Source organism: Camelus bactrianus, chromosome 7 (assembly GCF_048773025.1).
Source record: "Camelus bactrianus isolate YW-2024 breed Bactrian camel chromosome 7, ASM4877302v1, whole genome shotgun sequence".
NCBI classification, from domain to species: domain Eukaryota; kingdom Metazoa; phylum Chordata; class Mammalia; order Artiodactyla; family Camelidae; genus Camelus; species Camelus bactrianus.
The window spans coordinates 31,692,470-31,710,725 of record NC_133545.1 but is presented as its reverse complement, the minus strand read 5'-3'; the positions used below and the strand labels follow the sequence as shown (position 1 = coordinate 31,710,725).

Sequence of the window (18,256 nt, the reverse complement as noted above, 5' to 3'; positions counted from 1 at the left end):
GCCTAGTATTTTAGGACAATATGTTCTGTATTTTTTAGGGTTAAGATTATAGTGTATTTGAACATTGCAATGTAGTTTCTTTTTGTCAAGTTTCACTAAAGGAATCGACAAGGTATAGCTAATTATACATATAAGTGGGTTCACTATCATAGAAAGTATATTCATATGTGTGTATATATGTCTGTGTTTTATATGTATATATGTGTGTGTGTGTATATGTGTATGTATATATATATGTGTGTGTGTGTGTGTGTGTGTGTGTGTATATATATATAGCAAGAGAGAGAGATCAGTTCTTTATCACAAAGGGGTGCATTTCCATATCTATAATGTAATTTTAGCCGCACTCAAAATATATGCTGTGAAGGGTCTGGCATATTTCTCTGACACATCTGGTAGATATGCACGGCATTAATTAGCATAGGTATTGCTCTAAATGACATGCCAGTCCAGGACAACAAAAAGTATTTGTTGCTGATGTCAATCATTCACCCTTTGTCAGTTCAAAAGGCTTCCCTAAAGGAATGTACATTGATCTGCACTGATCCAAAATACAGCAAAACCATTTCTGTGTTCTAGAAACTAAAGTAGAACTACTTGTATTTGTAAAGCCATATGGAAATACTCATACAGAAAGTGCATGTTGATAAGTTTTAGTAGGAAGACTGTTAAGTTAGATCAAGATTAGTTGAATCTTTCTAAAAGAAAACACGTCAGATTTCTGTAATCCTAAAATCTGGTCGTGAGTGAGTTTTCTCCTTCAGTAGCTTTAGTTTTTGAAAAATATGTGTATTCGTTTCACCTTGAAATAATTGTGTATTTGTTTCACCTTGAAATAATGCTAGGTAAATGATTGCAAATACCCCTTACAATGGTTTAAAAACAAGGGTATCACATGAGTATCAATTTGTGATCAGATTGATGGCTTAAAGAGGCATTCTTCTGCCCATATTTATTTTGGCTTTTGTATTTCGCTATTCTGATAAAGATACTGATTGGCTTCATTTGTTTACTATATTCTTACCCTAGTTTATTTATTTTTTGTAATAGTAATCATTAGTATCTTAAATTTCTGTGCAAAAATTGTCTTTAAAGTGCTAGCAGACGCCTTTCCCCCAAACATCTGTATTTTATTTCTGATTTTCCTTAAATGTACCCCCTACATTCTAATTTTTATTTAATGGAAAGCAGTATGAATGACTTTAAGATAAGGCAAGAGAGTGTGTGCCAGGGTATGGCACAAGTGGAAGACATTTATCTTAATATTTTGTTTTAATGAGGCAGAAAATATCCATTATTAGAAAACTACAATTTGATAAAATTTGTAGAATACAATTAATTCTCTTAAAATTATGAATGTTCACATCACCAAAGGTCAGGTAGTCATACATTACGTTTCTGTGTCATTGTGAAGGTAGGACATGTTGCATTTTTACATCTCATAGATTTGTTAGAGAATTAGTGAAAACAGATTTAAAATGTACTCATGTTACATACTTTAATTTGACCAACATGCTCTGTTTGAATAGCAGTTCACAACCTTTGTACTATCTTTAAAATTCTTACTCCAGATTTCTTGCCCTGCCTATGGACCCTTTGCTCTCTGTTTCTGGTCTATCTCATGCTCTTGAAATCATCTTTTTTTATTATTCCATTAAAAATTTTTAAAATGGATTTTTCGCTTACACTTTTCTAATCATCCTGTAATTCATTAGCCCTAAGACATTAAAATGAATGAGTAAAAATATTTGATACCTAATCGTCTCTGCCAATCCATTCAAACTCTTGGATTTGCAAAATTATGTTAAAGTCTTTTAAAAATACATTTGAGTAGGCTTTTGTAGTCATTTGGATTTTGAATATTAATTTTCTCTTGCTATGCTGCTTAGCCATAAAAATGAAAAAGAAGATAGATGTGGGTTTCTTTTAGTGGTGTAAATTTAAACTGCTTGACTTATTTATTATAATATTCAACAATGGTAATTCCTATTTTCTCTGTTCACCTCAGATCCAACAGAAAATAATGAGAAGCCCCCAACCCCAGCACAGTAAGAAAAAAAATTCGATGAATTTTGTAATAATTGATTAAAAGTATAATTTCCCCCTAGATCAAACAAATAATAGAAGTCTGTTGAAGCTTTATCCTGATCTATTCTGGAAGTAGAAGAATACCCTGGAGAAAGGAGCATTGTAAGCACAAAGAATAAAACTCCTCAATCCTGGGAGAGAGAATTAAAGTCTAACCTTCCAAATGTAAGTCATCTGTACTCTGTATTTTCCATCTCTCAGTTTTTGTGGCTATTCAAGTGTTAGTAGAAAAATATGTGATGACGATATTCTTTGGATTTTTTTTTCTTTGCAAAATACACAGATGTTTTGATTGCTAACTTAAATTTCTATTTAACAGTTTCTAACTAATAGCAAAGGTGATGCTTTATAATAATAACATTTAATGCAAAATGGATTAGTTTTAATTTTACCTTCGGGCGGAAAACTGTCAAGAATTTTGAGGGTATTCTGATGAAAAGGTAACTTCCTTTGATTTGTTATATGCAGTTGTGCCATCATAATCCCTTTATGCTCTAAACTTTGGTTCTTTCTTTTTCTTTCTTTATATCTGAGAATAAGACTATCTTAATATAGCTATTTAAATCCACCTTCCAGTAAGAGAGAAATTAAGTTCTTTTTTCACTTTGCAGTGAAAATGAATTGGGGCTTAATTTGTATCCATAATCTACTATAAAAATATATAAATTTTGTCAGCACAGTGTACTGAAAAGGCTGATTTCCTATTTTGTGAGAAAGAACTTAAAAGATGTCTGTGAATGATTTTATAGAAACACAAAATTCAGTTGCTGTTCAGAAATTGGTATAAAGAATGATGACTAAAGGCAATGTTGTTTTAGGAAAATTATTTGGGAAGAAATTTCTTATCATCACCACTTTTCTCTGGAAAGTTACCTAGTGCATCATCCTTGCGATAAGGCACTCGATATGTGGTGTAATGGCTTAACTGCCAGAAATTTGACTTTTGCATAGCTATTGATAACCTTTTTCATTCCTTAGTGAAAGAACTCAGTGATAGAATATTATTTTGATTTTAAAAAGTCCAAATTATGCAGTAGAAAATGAGTAATTTTTAGAGTTGAGTCAAATCAAATCAAACATTCTCCCAATTATCTCCAAAATTGAAATATGAATTTTTACAGGTTTTAAAAGTGATATTCTTAGCGACATAGCATCTACAAAATTGTCAAAGTACTCTGCCGTGAGAATTCTTCATAATTTCTAGGTTTCATGTTTAATCTTGTTGTTTGGAACATCTGATAGAGCTGTGAAATACTGTGGCCATTCCTGACAATGTGTAATTGTGAGTTAGGAATCTTGAATTTAGCAGAAACTATGCATAAAAATAAACAGTTTTGGTCTTAGTTCAGTTCAAAATTTTTCTATCATTGAACTAGAATAGACACCATGGAGAAAGACTACAAATATTGGTATTGCTTTCACTGACATGGAACAATTCCTTTTCATTAAAAACTTTAATTTTTATTGTTGAAAAGTGTGATGAAACTTCACAAAGTTATTTAAATTTGATGGGTCAGTAGTAAACTCTCATTTACTGGTTCGAGGTTGATGAAGAATTGGAAGATACTGTCATTCACAGAAAATTTTTTGATCTTCTGCTCTATAGTAGTGAAATTGGATAAACTATAGCAGCAACAATAACATGGTCAAATCTCATAAACATAGCATTGACTGAAAAAAAAATCTAGGTCCAAAAGATTAATACTTAATGATTTTTTTCTATGAAGTTCCAAAACTAGACTTTAGTGTTTAGGGATGCAAGAACTGATTGCGATAAAGGTAAAGATAATAGTTACATTATAGGTAGGTGGTAGAAGTTAGGGTGGAGTTTCCAGGAGCTTCTAGTGTGTCAGTAATGTTCCGTTTATTCACTAGGCTGGTGATTGCATGGGTATTTGCTTGATGAGAAACCATCAATGAGAAACTAGGTGCTTTTCTGCTAAGATCAGGAACAAGGGAGAATGACCCCTCTTAACAATCCTGTATTGAATGATTAATCATTCAATATCATACTGGAAATCCTAGTCATGTAACTAAGATAAGAGAGGGAAATAAAAAGCATAGATTGGGAAGGAAGAAATAGTTTTCTATTCGCAGATGACATGATAGTATGTAGAAAAATCCCAAAGAATCAACTAAGAAAAGCTCCTGAAACTAATAAACAATTATAGCAAGGTAGCAGAAAACAAGATTAATCTATGAAAGTCAGTTACTTTCCTGTATGCCAATGATGAACAACTGCAATTTTGAAATTAAAAAGACAATTCCATTATAATAACACCAAAAATAAAAGAAACACAGGTATAAATCTAACAAAATATGTGCAACAACATTTTAGGATTAGAACTTAGGAAACTGCAGAAGTATTAGGAAAGCTACAAAATTTTGATGAAAGAAAATCAAAGAAGATCTAAATAAATGGAGAGATGTTCCAGGTTCATGGATAGACATACTCAGTATGGTTATGATGTCAAGTCTTCCTAACTTGATCTGTAGATTCAACATGATCCCAGTCAAATCCCTGCAAGTTATTTTGTGAATATTGATAAACTAATTCTTAAGTGTGTATGGAAAGGCAAAAGACCCAGAATAAACAACAGAATATTGAAGAACAAAGTCAAAGGACTGACACTACCTGACTTCAAGACTTTGTTTAAAGCTCCAGTAATCAAGACAATATTATATTGATGAAATAAAAGACAGATCTTTGTAACACAAATAGAGAACCTAGAAATAGATCCACAGAAATATAGTCAACTGATCTTTGACAAAGGAGTGAAGGCAATTCAATTGAAAAAGGACAGTATTTTCAAAAAGCGGTACTGAAACAACTGGATATTCTGTGCAAAAAAAATGTAGACACAAAATGTACATCTTTTACAAAAATGAATTACAAATGAATCATAGAAATAAGTATAAAATGCAAAAATATAAAACTGCTGGAAGGTAACACAGGAGAAAATATAAATAATATGGGTTTGGAGATGACTTTTTAGACGAAACTCCAAAAGCGCAATCCATTAAGGAAAAGATTGGTAAGTTGGATTTATTAAAATGAAAAACTTCTAAGAAAAACACTCTTAAGAGAATGAAAAGGTAAGTCATAGACTGGAAGGAAGTATTTGTAAAATACATATCTGATAAAGGATTTGTATCCAAAATATACAGAGAGCTCATCAATAAAAAATATACAATCCAATGAAAAAATGGGCAAGAGCTTTAAATGGATCTAACCAAATAAGGTATCCAGATGGCAAATAAGCATATGAAAAGATGCTTGGTGTTTATTTCATTAGGGAATGGCAAATTAAAACAACAAAATACCACTACACACCTATTAGAATGGCTAAAATTCAAAACACTGACAGCACCAACATGCTGCCAAGGATGTGGAGCAAGCAGCAAGGACCCCGATTCATTTTTGGTGAGAATGAATACAGCCTCTTTGGAAAATGGTTTGGAAGTTTATTACAAAGCTAAACATGCATATGATATTTACTGTACAATCCAGCAATTGTACTCCTGGGTAGTTACCCAAGTGAGTTGAAAACTTACGTCCATGAAAAATATACACAAGAATGTTTTATATAAGCTTTATTCCTGATTGCCAAAACTTGGAAGCAACCAGGATGAACCTCTATAGATAAATGGATAAACAGACTGTGATACAGCCGTACAATTGACTACTATTCACTTGATGAAAAGAAATGACCTGTTAAGCCACAAAAAGACATAGAGGAACCTTAAGTGAATATCACCGAGTGAATGAAGCCATCTGAAAAGGCTGCCTACTGGGATTCCAACTATATGACATTCTGGAAAAGGCAAAACTATGGAGCCAGTAAAAAAGATCAGTGGTTGCCAGAGGTTGAGGAGAGGGAAGGATGAATAGGCAGAACACAGGGGATCTTTAGGGTAGTGAAACTATTCTGTACAGCACTTTAATGGTGGATACATTGCATTATGTGTTTGTCAGCTGTACAGCTGTAGAACTGTATAACACAAACAGTGAACCTTAATGAGGACTCTAGACGTTAGTTAATAACATTATTTTAATACGGTTCATCAGTTGTAGCAAACGTACCACAGTAATGCAAAATGTTAATAATACTGGAAAATCTGTGTGTGATGCGGATAAGGGAGAAGATGTCTATGGCAACTCTACTTTCTGTTCAGTTTTCCTGCAAAACTAAAACTGCTCTGAAAACTAAAGGCTTTATTTTAGATGCTTTTTTTTTTTTGCATGTCTAATATCATTTAAATAATTTAAAAAAACTCAATGATCCTGTTAGGTAGACTTCTGAGAAAAAGTGAGATAATTTTATACTTGATCTATCTATTCTGAATATTCAAAAATTTTTTAAAAGGTGGAATTTAAAAATCAGTATTTTATGATATTATAAAGCAGCATGTGTTACTTGGGAAAAGTGCTAATGCCTAATAAATCCAACTTATTTGGGAAAAGTGCTAATGCCTTGCAGACATTTAGTAACTTTTTATAACAATTTATTGTAGCATGAACTTGTCTTTATCTTAAGATAGAAATTTCAATTCTAAATTTTAAAAGTTTTTTTTTTTTTTTTTTACAATAGAAACAAACCCCATTCTATAGTAATGAAATACTGATCTCTACTGAGTTGTTTGTAGCTTCTTTCCTTAAATTTTAATCCCTTTTATGCAGTGGTCCATCCTCCTCAGACACACTTGCTTTTTAATTTCAGTGGGATTTTAATTGATTAATTAATATTAGTATGTTGTAAAAGAAATAAAAAACAAATGCACTCTGTATTTGTTTTTTAAAAGAAACCAGATACAGTTTTCTTTCTAGTCCCTTTAAAATTTTTCTTGCTTTTCTTTTTTTTTCCCTCCCTTCTTCTTTTTCCTCCCTTCTTCTTTTTCCTCCTTACTTTCTTCTTTTTTTCTCAGTATGTTCTACTGTTTAATTTTTCAAGGAGTGACTATAATCTTATTTAACTGGTTGACATTAACAGAAACTAGGAATTTATTATTCATAAAAATGAAATATAAAAATCCCCCTTTCCTTCAGACTCTGGATATAGCTAGGCTCAACACAAATGTCTAGGGAGAATGCATCTGTTGCTATTGCATTTTTTTGTTGTTACTCTGAAAAGTTGGCATTTGTAAAATATCTATGATTTTGATTTGTCTTGGCCAAAACCCAGATTACCAGGGAATTGCATTTTGAACATATTCAACTAAGAATTATCTTTGTAGCAACTTTTCCTTTGCCATATTGAAATTTTGGGAATAAAATCAGATTTTGTTTTAAAAACCAGCTATGTGTCTTCATAGTGCCAGAATGAATTTTTCCCTATGTTAAAGTGATACAAAGCAATACTTACAGTCGACCTAAAACTTATTTTAAGCATACCGTGGAGCAAAGAGGTTCATTTTTGCATTTGACAGACCTGGGTTTACTCTGCCACTTATTTATTTATTTATTTTTTATATCGATCTTGGGTAAGTTTAGCATGAGAAAAAAAAAGAAATAATAATAATAATAATAACAGTAATTTCCTTATAGGGTTTTATGAAGATTAAATGATCAAACATAAAAATTGCCTCACACAGAGCAGGTACTTAATGGTAGTGGTCTCTCTCTGGCCCTTTCTGTTTATGTCAGTGTGTGTATGTTTGCATGTATGTATGTGTTTATATATACATATATGTATATTTATCTTTGTTCCTCTCTTTTTCTCTCTATATATATCCATCTTTGTATCTCTGTCTCTGTCTCTGTCTCTGTCCAGTATCGTGCAGTACATAGTCATTTATTCTATTTGTTAAATTCTGAAGCAGAAAATTTTTTTGGAAAGGATATAGTTTTGGAATTCAGAAAACATGGATTCTATCACCACATGGAGATATTTAAAAAGTTACTATTTCTTTGTGCCCTAGTATTTCTATAACTTTTTATTAACCTACCTGGGATGTTTATAAATTCTTAAAAGAAGATCTAAAGAATATTTATGTTTCTCTTACAAATTCCCAGCTGGCAATAGAAGGTTGTTTTTTCCCCTTCAGCATGTATTTCAGAGAATTATGTATTACTATGTCTTTATTGAGGTTCAAAAAAACGTGCAGTGGTCAATTTGAGAAGGTGTATAAGAATGTGGAAAACAAGATAATTTATTTATTAAATGTTGGAGAAGAGACATGATAGTTTTAACAAAACAAAAAATGCAAGGTAGGAGTTGAATCTTTCTGAAAAGATGACATTCCTGTGATTTAGTTTTCACAAAATAACAAGGCACAAGTTATTTGGGGCAGTTTTGTACAACTGTCTTCATAATTGATTTGAATCTTTCCTTTAATAGTAAATCAACAGAATGAGGTGTAATATCCATGTTCTCTTACAATGATGAAATCTTTTTAGCAAAAGCATTTGTTAATATCTTAAGAAAGTAGCCCATAAATCTTACCTAAATAGATTACCTGAATTTGTGGCTTATGATTGCTGAATGAATGCAGATCTTAATTGATTGGCTGCTCTCGAACCCTGAAGGGAGGATGGTAACACAGAAACAGAATGGTTAAAGATAAAACCCATCTAGCTAAGTATTTTATCACGAAAAGCCTGACCTCTTGGTTTTGAGTGATTATTATTAAAAAAAAAAAAAAAGCAAACTAGGTAAAACTTGTGTATTCCCTATACCTCTTCAGATTTTAAGACAAGACAGTAACAAAGAAACTTGTTAAACACAAAATGGGTGGTAACCTCCAAATACATCTGAAGGACCACTTAATTACCTATTGCATCCACTTCCAAGTTAATGATGCAAAATACCTGGGAAAAGGGATAGTGTTCCTGGGATGAATAACTCTGTTCAGTGGGTTTATCAATGATCTAGTTTTGTGGAGTTGATGATTCTACCCATGCAACCATTATTTCTTAAATGTTCCATTTTGAATATAGTCCTGTGGAACAACATAGAGGAACAACAACATACAGGAGCCTTGGGTATTAAAGAATTACTTTGAAGGTATATGTTCTCCTAGAGGTCATTTCTGTTGAACTCTCTTAAATGTTTAGTGATTTTATTATTGTACAACATAAGAGGCTCAAATTCTCTTTTTTGCAAATAAAAGTGTACCTTTTTTTTTCTACATAGAGAGTATATCTTAGGTTTGTCCAGAAGGCATTAAATGTATTAAGACCTAAATTTTTTACCTAAAATAAACACTCATCAGCTATCTCAGATAATTTAAGCTATGTAAAGCATTTGTTAATCTGTTGATCTGGGCAAACTGGTTAAGAATGTTTTTTACTACAAATTAGTTTAAGGATTCTTGTCATCCTAGAAACCATAAAACTAAATATCTTTCTTTAAGATTTTTACTTTAAAGTATTATAAGCATACAGAAGCTAACACAATTGTACTCACATATTCAAATTTGACCTCTCTCTCTTTTAAGAATCACAGTACCACAAATACAGTAAAAGTTGTGTACACTTGTCCTGTCTGTTTTTCTCTCTCTACAGATATTTACAGATAATTTTTTTTTGTGATTTTAAAATTTATGTGAGTGGCATCTTAGGAAATTGTCCTGAAAAAGTTTTTCTTTCAAAAATTATGTTTAGGGAATTTATCCATGTTGAAATCGTATCTTACTTCTTAAGCTTTTATTAAAGTATATATTGTACATTTATGAGTTTTGCTGTTATATACTGGAAGTTGCAAAAATTATAAGTGGTACATCTTGATGAATTTTTACAGAATAAACACATCTGCATAATCATTACCCAGATTAGGAGTAGCACATTACCAGTACTTCAGAAGTCTGCCCATCCTTTTTCTACATTTTAGTTATTTTTCCTCTCCACCCCACATCAGGGAAACCATATTCTGACCTCTAACAACATAGATTAGTTTTGTGTTTTGAACTTTATATAAATGGAGTCATTTAGTATATAAACTTTCGGCTTCTGTTCCTTAATATTAAGTTTTTGCACTTCCTCCATGTTATTGTGTGTAGTTAAGTGTCTCTCCTGAGTGCTATCTAGTATTCCATTACATGAATATACTACTGTTTATTATTTCCATTTTATTTTGGGACATTTGGGTTGTTTTCTTGTTTTGGCTACTAGGCATAATACTACTCTGAAGAGTGAGGTACACGTCCTGTACATATTATGCATATCTGTATAGCTCAGAGTAGAAATTTTGTGTGATAAGTTACCTACATCATTGTATAAACTTAGTGTCTGTATCCTAGGTTCTCTGTGTCATTTTCTGAGGGTCAACATTAGTAGACACTTCCAAGCAGTCTTCTAAAGTGCTTATCTCAATTTACTGTCCCACCATCAATGCATGAGTTCAAGTTGCTTTATATCTTGCCAACACTGAGATTTTTTATTTTCATTTTTGCCATTGTGGTGGGTAATAATTAGTTTTTAACTACTCTGTAACATTCCATGGTTTGAATAAAGCTGAGCTGTTTTAAAATTCCCTCTCCAGTAGATGAACAATTTGACTGATTACCTTTTTGACAATTCCACACAATATTACAGTGAACCTATCTGAATCTATCTTTGTGTACATGTTTGAGGGTTTTCTAAGGTTATAACTTGCAGTAGAATGTCTGACTTTTAGAACATCAATCTCTATTGTTACAGTATACTGCTAAATTTCTCTCTAATGATGTTATACCATGAAGTGATAATTTTCATTTTATTGTAAATCAAACTCATCAAGTACAGAGTATAAATGTTGCTTTGGCATTATGTAAAACTTAGTACCAGATGAGCTGGGGAAAATTTAGTGGGCAGAGATGAAACATCCTGCCCAGCTCTTGACATACAGTTTAAAGAAAGTCTCCATTATTATTTTTTTAACTGTTGGATTACTCATCATTATATTGCTGTACAGGGTCATTCTAGTGTCCATTACAATTTATGTGAATCCTTCCATGATCCATTTACAGTAGCTTCTTTCAATGTTTGAAATTTCTTTCATTACTAGAATTCTGTTCTTCCCTACATAACAGAGTCATCGCATATTTTGATCTTGATTTTTGATCACCCAGGGGCATTATATATTGAGATAGGTTGGAAAGTTTATATAATTTGATTAATATATTTACACATTTGTGACACTCTTATTGAAGATTTGATCCTAAGCAAAACGGTGAAGTGGAGACAACATAGGCTTTGCTCAGCTCCCCTTGAGTTTATAAAAAATAGCATGTATTTTTATTTTATAGTTTTTAGTAGGTAATGCCAAGATATTTATCTTTTCTGTTAAACGTAAGAACAGACAGAGTTAGTGTTGGTACAATGACCAAAGCAAGACCTTTACTCTAGTTTCTTGCATTTGACACTATCTGTGAGGTGGGTCAGCATTTGTCTAAAAGAAAGAATCTAATTAGTTTGTTACCATTACTTTTTTATAATTTCCATTTCTCTTATTGCCTTTTCCCCCCTAGGCTCCTTAATTAGTCTTGATCTAGTCAACCCCTGGTTCCTCTCTTCAGATGAGAAATGCACATTACTACACCGAATCTGCTTCAGTCACTCTCCCTCCCTCTTTTTCATCACGGATATCAACACAGTCTTCTCTCCACTAAGGGTGTTTTGAATTAACAAACCAAATTTCAACTCAAAATCCTGTCAATTTTTCAAAGTAAAATTGTTCAGGTAAATTTTAACTGAGTACTCAGTTGTTGCCAGCTTCTTAATTTTTCAAAACTTAACTGGTTCTTAGAAAGCTTGTGCAAAAGACAGTTTTGGCTTTGTTGTGAAGTTTTAAAATAGTATTTTTATTAATAGATTGATTTTGTTTTTATTTTAAATCTACTTATATTAGAATTTAAATCTATACAGATCATGAATCTAGGTGATTTAAGAAATGTAATTTCTCAGTAGTTTCATTACAGAGATGAATGCTAATGTGTATGATGCTTATAAGCAAATGTGGAAAAGAATAATTTTTGTTTTCCACTAGATTTTAAGAATCAGTGTCATAAGGGTACCATCCTATTTCCCACTCTGATCCTTTCCATTCAGTATCATATAAACTTGTGTATGCCTTGTTCAACCCTGTGTCCCCAATGCCCAGCGTAGTGCTTGTACACAGTCCTCATGTAATAAATAATTTAGTGAATGAATTGATTTGATTTTGATGTTCTTTCTCGCAAAAGGACATTGCCTCTTTTACACTGTATTACAAGGTGAATGTTATTCTTCTGCCTTGAAGTGCAATCCTTCAGAAGAGTATGTTGAGATGAAATGAATATGAATTATAATGGCTGAGCAATTAACATCCTGTTATGTAATGGACTTATACCCCAGAAAAAAATTCTCAAAACTGATGACAATATCCATATTGTAATGCAGCATAATTTTTTTGTTTGCTCTTTTTTTTTTTAACACAAAGAAACTATTTTTGGCTTAATTAATAAAGCTCATTTTCTTCAAGCATAGATTCTTAGTTAAAAAAAGAGCAAACAAAAAATTATGCTGCACTACAATAGCTTCTTACCTATTTTAAAAAACCTTAAAGTGTACACATTGCTAGTTTAAGTTCACTCAGAGGGAGACAGGGGCATTGCCATTGAGAATTTTTTCTGGGGTATAACTCCTGTGTAATTTCTCCTCTGCATTTTTTTTTTTTTGACTCCTGGACCAGTTTCCTTTTCTACAAGATGGGGATTGGATGGTTGAATAAAGTACTGATTGATTCCTTGAACGACTTTCTTTGAGGATCTATGTTAGACTGTGTCATATATACAAAGATGTGTTGGCATGTCTTATTGGATGTCACCTCTTCTATGATCGCTGTCATGGGTTCATAACTTTTGATTCTTATATTTTTGTATTAGTATTTTGGAAAGGAGTGGATATAACTGCATCTGTTTAGACTGCTGTGCTTAACCAGAAGTCCCTCAATGATATTACTGTTGCTAAATCTTAGGACAGTTTCAATAACTCACCTTCCCTGAAATATTTAACACTACTGACTGCTTCCTCCTTTTATCAGCTCAGGTTCCCATGTCATGTGCTCTCTCTCACTCCTCTTCCTAAGTCTCCTTTGTGAATCTTTTCTTTGCCCACCTCATAAGTCTGGGTCTTTTCCTGTTCTGTCTTTATCTTCTCACTCTGTATGTACAGTATTCCAGATGAGCTCACTTAACTTCCAGAGCTTTGATTACCACTTTTAGTGTGGGGGCTCCCACCTTTGTATCTTTAACTCATATTTCTCCTCTGAGTTTGAGATCTGCATTTACAACTCTCTTCTTGATATCTCTACTTAAATGTCCCACAGGAATCCATCTAAAATTAAGCTCATTGCCGGCTCGTGTCCCACCTATAAAAATATGATAGAAAATGGACTTTTCTTATGCTATTTTCTGTTTTAGTGAATAGCAAGCATCATTATACATCCAGGTGCCTGTGTCAGAAATGTTGTCACCAATATTGGTTTACCTGGACATCTCCTTTCTTTTCATGTTCACTCTCCTGCTTTCATTAAATCAACCTCAAATTTGATCAAAATGTGTTTTTTTCCTCCATATCCCACAGACACAGCCCTAGTCTAAAACGTTCACTTGGAGCGCTGCAGTGACTGCCTGTTTTATTCAATTCTTTATACCCTTTATTTGTTCTAACTCTAGGCACTGACCTTTAAAAATAAAGATTAGGTGATTTTTATTTTCTTCTTATAATTTTGCATTTGTTTTCCCTTGAACTTAGGGTAAAATCCAAACTAACTCTTCCGGATGATCTATAGGTCCCTGCAAAAATTGGACTACTCCTGCCATTCTAGTGTGATCTTTCTCTACTTAGCATATTTCTAACTCTTCTTTCTTACTGTCCTTACTCTGGCCTAATTTCATTAATTTTCGTGGCTTCAGGTTGCTTTGTGCCTCGTGGCTTTTGTGCATGTTTCGCCTTCTCTAGGACTTGATAATGGATGCATGGGGTAAAAGAGCAGGATGATCCTAAGAGACCAGACTTGGTTATTATATCTTCTTTATTCATAGACACTACCCTAGTAAATTAATATATATACAATCAAGCTTCAAAATGTAACATGCCTCTATCCTAGCCGTCTAGAATCTTAAATATTTCAGAACTTCTCTTTGTATACTGGATCCTCAAAGATATTTTGCACTCCACACCTCTTTGTGTATTCTTTTCTGTTTGTTTGAAAAGTACTCCTCTGCCTTTGGGATAGATGAACCTCCTACTGTCCTTCAAGACCTAGCTCAAGCACAGCTCCTCCAGGAGGCTATGAGCCTTCAAGGTTGTCGATGACAGCTTCCTCTATGTCATTTGTGTACATTCTGCAGATAATGTACCTGAGACTTAGAAAAGTGAAGTAGCTTCTCCAGTTACTAAGTGACAGAGCCAGAATTTGAACCTTAACATTTCTGATTTTGAAGCATCAGTCTTTAACTATCCTTTGCTAGACACAGTCAGTATTTGGTAAGTACTTATTAAATATTTGCATTAGTAAAAATGATAAAACACTATATGACCTAATTAGCTGAAAAGGCTTTTATGGCATCAATGAGAAGTGATTTGACTGACTTACAAAATAAACATTTGCTAGAAAGAGAAAAGAAATCCTTATCTGTAGGATGGTTCAGTGTCTGAGCCAGTTAAATTCAGCTTTCTTTTGTCACACCCTAAGTTGCCTCTGGTTCTCAAGAAAGTTATGAAGTTGAACATCAGTTAAAGATGCTATGAAATAAACAAATTCCTTTTAATTAAAAGTGACACATACATATCATGGGGTTTTTTTTTTTTGTATTTTAATTGCTTTATGCATTTGTATCTTGCTCCCCTCAACTCGATTGTTAGCTTCTTTTGAACAAAAATATACCTCTTTTCTTAGAATCTCCTATAATGGTTGCTTCTATTTGATAATTATTTTTTGTGTGTAAAATAAAGGATGGTGTCATCTTTCTTCAAAACCTAATTTTATAAAACTTCAAATATTTTCTGCATGCAGATGATTAGTTTATACATAGCAAGAGTTGGAAGCATTCATGTACATAAAAAATAGAACTAACTCTTCAGTACTGGGTTTAACATTATCTTTTTAAGAAAGACAGAATACTCAGGTGTGCAGAATGTCAAGGACATACTCAGAGAAAAGCAGTTTATGTTGGATCTAGGCTAGAGGAATGCTCTGTTCTAACATTTGACTATTAGGTATGTTCATATATCTATGTAGCTCTATCTTAGGACTTATTTTGCCTTTTACTTTTCATTTTCTTTTGACTATCAAGAGATATTCTCATTTGGAAGGACATATTACTAGCTTTAATGAGTTTTTTTGGTAAGTGAATTGAATATAAACAACTATTGTGTTTGTCTTTTTTTCTTTTTGTAAGAGTGATCTCAGGCTGAAGACCCTAGTCTTATAATTAGAAAGACTAATCCCAGTCCAGCCTTGAATCCATCGCTAGCAATAGAATTCTTAAAACATATACACGAAACGGAATATGGTGCCTGTTGAATTTTATATTATGTTCAGTTGAACTCTTATACTTCTAAAACAAATTTAATTTTGATTAGGAAAAATGATTCTTTTTCTGTGTTTATAAATGTAGACATTATAGGCCTTTGCTGGCACTAGGGAAGTTAAGGAGTGGGGGGAAGTAACACTTGTATTATGTTAAATCAGAGAAATAATTGCACTTGGCAGTTTTTGTTTGCAGAATCCAGGAAAGGCTGAAGGCTTTTGTACAGTTCAAAGAGCACATTCCACAGATACAGCAGTTGGTTGCCTGCAGGGATTGTCAGAATTGGGGTTGGTGGTAGAGGTCTGTATCATAAAAGTCCAGGCAGTTGGGCTGTGTTTGTTTAAAAAAAAAATACTTGCACCTTTTTGAAAAGTTGTTTGGAAATTAGCCTCCTATCTTTTCAGTATATTTTAAACGTAACACTTTCGCATCGATGTTTAATCTGGACAGTAGTCAGATGACATTCTGATTATGAGGCATTTGCTGCCTCTTGTTCTTTAATCATTTGTTGTCAGGTTAAGGTTTACATGTTCAAATGTGGAAGCAAAGAACTACTGACTATTAAACTGTTATTTAAACTTTCTAGAAAAATATAAATAAATTCCATTTCACATCATACATTCAACTGTCATTTATACAATTAGCATATTAAGCAATTTCAACAAGTTAACTCAGGTTACTTAAGAAAGCCTTCTTTAACTGAAAATATGCCAGAGGCCAGCTTTTTCAGCTGGCATGTCAAGACTTGTGCTGAATTAACATGTGTATCATTTCCCTACATAATATGCGAGTTATGGTTTCTACTGTTAGGTGAAATAATATAGCTGAAAGTTCTGGAAACTGGAAACTGTAGCATAGATATAAATTAACATTATGTAAGTTTCTTAAAATGTCTGGTTAATATGATATTACTTGTGTGCTTTATAATATTTATATCAAGTTTTAGCAAATCCTCTCAACATAGTTTTGTTGACTATGTTCTTAAGTTTAAAACAAAAAACTGCTAATTAGTGATACTCTGTTATAATTCTTGGTTTTAGGAAAAGTCTCCAAAGCCTTATCTTGACCTAGTCTTGAATTTGTAAGAATTTGAGATAAAGTGTTTTGTTGCATCCAGATGTGTTTTATCCAACCTGTCATACTCAATCGCCAGAGGATTAGTAATGTGGTACAAAACAAGAGAAATATTAAAATTGGAATTAGCTGTTGAACATACTTCTGTGTCCATTGTAATAAGAACGTCTTTATTTTTGCTTTTTAAGATTTGTTACTTTCAGGTTAAGAAATGCATACAGAAACATACAAAAATCAATTTAGCAGAATCCATGTACCCACCATTCAGATTTTGTAGATGTTGCTATATTGCTATTTTAATTTTAGGTCTCTTTATTAAGAAATCTTAAAAGATCAAAGCCTTCCTTTTTAGTCTTGAAATGCTCTTGTCTGAACTGGTTATTTGACAGCAAAATTTTGAGGCTCTTAACTGATACTTCTTTCTGATTTTGATATTGGTTATTGTACTACTGGTTAATATAGTTTCCTCAAAAAGGCTGCAACTCCTGAGCAGCACGACTTAAAGAAGACCCAAAGGCCCTTCTGTCCCAGAATTTCAGCTTTCCTTCTCATTATTTCCATAAGACCTGAAATTATTTTATTTTCCAATTTTTAGCTATAGGACATTGGGGACTATTATTAAACATAAATGCTTTATGGAGGGAATAACACATTAAGCCATTATTAGCCATTATCATCATCTCTCAGAAGCTGGTCTGATGGAACTGGATTCCAAGAAGAGGGTGACTGGAAGGAAGGGGGTGCTTCCGGTTAGGTTTGCCTTTAGCATTTCACAGATGTGTAGAAATAAGAAGTTTCAAATGAAACATGACAAAGAATCGTGTAATGTATCACAACAGTCTTCACTGGGGCTGCATCAGAAAAAAGAAAGAAAAAACAAAACAAAAAACTTCATATAAGGTCCCTGCCCTTCAGCAAAATGAAGCTCGGCAATTCCCGCGCTGTTTAATGTATGTATAAAACTGCTGAGGTAAGCTGCTTTTTGGTTTGCAACATGCATTCATGTCATTGCATACGTAGATGTTGTTAAACACATTTTGACAATGAGAATATTGAGTATCAAGGGAGTTAAGTAACTTTGTAAAATGTCACAGCTAAGAGGTTAAAAATCTGGAAGTTCTGCCATTAAGACTGTCTTTTGACTGTACCCTAATACTTTATATGATTCATTGCTTTCACTACCAAAATTGCTTCCTCCTCCTTTAAGCTTATCTGAAGCTTACCTACTTTTTCAAGAAATAGTTCAAGTCTTGTACTTGCCCAGAAACATTGCCCACAAAATTCAGTGCTCTCCTTTTGCTGCAAACTTCGTGCTAACAATACTAACGTTAAGTATGTATTTTTATGATCTCACATACTCCACTAAAGGTATACGTGTGTTTGCTATCCTTTTAAATTCTTTTGTTGGTGCTTTAAGATCTGGGTCCTGGCTTATACATTTTTGGGTTTCAGTTATTGCCAGCCTAATACGGAGCACTTGGTGGATGCTCAATAACGCCTGACTCTGTATTTAGTCCAGCCTCCATTCTGAGTACTGACAGTTAGTTACCAGCTGTGTGGCATTGGGCAAGTTACTTCATGTCTCTGAGCTTTAATTTTT

General features: G+C 32.9%; 1 protein-coding gene across 8 annotated transcripts in view; it reads left to right on the top strand.

Annotated features, from left to right (window-relative positions):
- FOXP2 (forkhead box P2) overlaps positions 1-18,256 on the top strand; it is a 1,129,496-nt gene that overhangs the window by 689,810 nt on the left and 421,430 nt on the right. For 7 of the 8 annotated variants that reach the window (XM_074367186.1, XM_074367187.1, XM_074367188.1 and 4 more), the window contains one exon: positions 2,109-2,253. The exons of the other annotated variant lie outside the window; for it this stretch is intronic. The gene's annotated coding sequence lies outside the window, so the exon portion shown is untranslated. Of the gene's footprint in view, positions 1-2,108; positions 2,254-18,256 lie in introns of those variants that run through there. 8 annotated transcript variants of the gene reach the window in all.